Source organism: Euphorbia lathyris, chromosome 6 (genome assembly GCF_963576675.1).
Source record: "Euphorbia lathyris chromosome 6, ddEupLath1.1, whole genome shotgun sequence".
NCBI lineage: Eukaryota > Viridiplantae > Streptophyta > Magnoliopsida > Malpighiales > Euphorbiaceae > Euphorbia > Euphorbia lathyris.
This window is the reverse complement of record NC_088915.1, coordinates 59661474-59664614: the sequence shown is the minus strand read 5'-3', so window position 1 is coordinate 59664614 and position 3141 is coordinate 59661474. Positions and strand designations below refer to the sequence as shown.

Below are 3141 nucleotides of genomic sequence, written 5' to 3'. Positions count from 1 at the left end.
TTCTTTTATATCTTTCATTTATTTTACTTAACTTGATGCATTCTTGTTATTTTTCATCACTAAACAAATGAAGTTTTAACTATGATATCTTTAATTCAAACAAATTTCTTGAATTTTCTTTTAAGATTATTTCTGAAAAATGGTTTGATAGAACAAATTCAAAGTGTATATCGTAACGTTTGTAATATGCATCAATGAAAAATGTTTTTAAATTTTGTTTTAAGATGATTTCCAAAAAATGGTTTTGACAAAACAAATTCAAAGTGTATACCATAACATTTCTAATATGCATCAATGGCAAATGTTTGGTACGTGTACTTACCATGAATTTCTGCATCTAGACGTCAAGGACTTGGCAAATGTCATTCCCAATACTTCCTAATTTCCGATCATTTCATTCTGAACCTTTTTAAAAAAGGTTGATTGTGTTAGAGAGATTGAAAAATCTAAAAAAAAATGAGATAAATCGTGGCCGGTGAGATTCGAACTCACGTGGGGAAACCCCACTTACTTAGCAAGCAAGCGCCTTAACCACTCGGTCAAAGCCACAAGGTGTTAGATTGAGCAAGTCAAACTTTAATATAACCAATTGTTTTTTAAAATACATGTGATGTCTTATGTCATTATACTATAAGTATACTTTTTTAATCTTATTCTCATTCCATTGAATTTGTATGTACTTTTATCCGTTAATAATAAATAAAAATAAATAAAATAAATATTCCATAAGTTTAATTCATTCACCAATTTAACAAACAAATTCAAACATTCAAATATTTTAAATAACTCAAATTGAAAACAAATTAAAACATACTAAAAAAACAATTAATTCGTTTTCCTCTAAATATGGCGAGTAAATTCCATTCTGATTTCATACTCTTCATGAATTCTTTTTGCATCATATTTCTTTTTATACATGATTTGAATCATCCCGAGTAGATACATAAGAGCATCTCAACAACCTCTTAAATTGATTCTTAAGTCAAAATGTAAGGAGGGAGAGTAAAAAATCAACTCCAACAGCCTCTTAGTGGCTCCTCAAATCACTAAGAGCCTCTACATCCTCTCTATTAATAGATAGTCTCTTTCCACACCTTAGTGTCTCCTTATTTTATTTTTTATTAAAGAGTCTCTCTCATTACACTATTGGTTAATATAATAATAGTTAATAACTTTAATAATAAAATAATAAATAGAGAGTGAATATAAGGGGTATTGTTGGAGATGGAATTAATTAGTCACTCTTAAATCACTAAGAGTCAATTATTTATATTATTTTTAGAGAGTGAACTAAGAGTCTCTTGGAGATGCTCTAATACCTTAAAATTTTACCATCCATACCTAAAACTCATTCCTACCAAACATTGATACCTTTGTATCACAAATTCAAATTGCTACTGATTTTGTATTTCTTTTTTCAAAGTATTTCAAAAACCGAGTTACTTTACTTTTGGTCTAATAAATCTATCAATCAACCAAACCGAGTTTGTATCACAAATTCAAACTCCTACTGATTTTATAAATTTGGCCCTCCAACCAACAAATCTTATATTCGCCAATATAATTAGAACTTTTGTTATAAAAAAATTCAATTACTACACTACTCATTTTATACATGATTTTATTCTCACACTTAATACACAACACAAAATACAAGAAATTATATATACTAATCTTTATTAATTTTAAACTACAAACTAAGTAGGTAAAAAATATAATCACATAAATACAAATATCTTGAAAATCTATATATTAAAATTGTCTTAATTTTTTAGTTTTTTTTCTAGAAATTTCTTTAAAATCGGTGTTGTCCTAATATATGAACACTAGCAAGTACACTAAGTACAAGTAATATAATGATAAGTACGATATCGTCTCCACGAGGATAGAACAAGCACACCTAAACACTTATAAAGATGAGTATAGCCAAGTTTCAAGAGTAACAAATCGCTTAAGTTGAGTTGTGGTGTGGTTTGATACAATGAAATATTAAAGCAATCAAAGAAAATGAATTTGACTTCAGATGTGAAAGGAACAAGCATACATCATGCACATAAATGACAGAGAACAGGCACTTCACTCTTTGTTCATTAAGTAGAAACAGCTTTGGCTTAAAGTATCTTTCACAAAAATTAGTTGAGTCAGGTGTCCCTTGTTCCTAACGTTCTTTAAAAACAATCAAAATAAGTCTCCTTGAAATCAATATATCTTTAAGCTTTAAGAACAGAAAAGCATTTAATTGGAACAATTAAAACCCTTAACATTTAATTAATTACATCTCCGTTTTATAATTAAATATGCTCAATGAAAGTTCATCTTTGCAAAGAGAGTCTCCTCGTAATTGCTCTACTAAAAAACAGGTTAGCTAGTCCTATTTAGCGTTAATTGCTCATTGAACAGACAAGCCAAATATACTTAATGAGTTTAGAGGGAAGTTAACCAGCCCTTTTACCTATTTCCGCCCAGTTGCATACCTGTTTATGGAGTTACTCACTCATGATTAAATGAGGCAAGACAAAATTATAATGAAGAAAGCAACAAACACATAAAACAAAATTACAAATTAAGGTTCAGATCCAAGAATCTGAATGATCAAAATTGTTAAGCCCAAAATATACCTAAAATATTATCAATAATTACATCAATATTGCTACGAATTTATGCTATTCATACCTGTTTAGAATACTTTTACTCTCGAATATGTTTCTTTCATGCAAGGTACATAAAATTTTGGTAAAATCCAAATAGGAGTAAAAAGAGCTCGAAAATAGAAGAAAATCCCTACAAAAGGAGTCGAAGACGACGAAAATTAATAACGCCAAGTCGAGGACACGAACGAGAGCGAAAAAATGAAAAATGCTCCGTACCGCGACCGCGGCTTCCCCTTTTCACGGTCGCGACACGCGTCCTTCAGCCATTTTACCCTTCGTCCGACGTACAATTGATGCTCCCCCATTCTCGGTAGTGAATTTGATAATTCTCGGTACGAGCAGGAGATTTCAGAAGCCTAGTTACACACTTTCGTTTTCGACGAAATGCGATCGTTCGGGTGGATAAAGACGTCCTTTCGCAGCGGACACGATCCTTCACAAACGGACACGACACTTCGATCAAGACTCTTCAACATCTATAAATAAAGAG

The 3141-nt window shown here is 30.8% G+C and overlaps 1 non-coding gene across 1 annotated transcript; it reads right to left on the bottom strand.

The window, feature by feature from the left end:
• Nucleotides 1-467: 467 nt before the first annotated feature.
• TRNAS-GCU (transfer RNA serine (anticodon GCU)) lies at nucleotides 468-549 on the bottom strand. Its single transcript has one exon. It is a non-coding gene; the product is annotated as a tRNA-Ser (tRNA).
• Nucleotides 550-3141: the final 2592 nt, after the last annotated feature.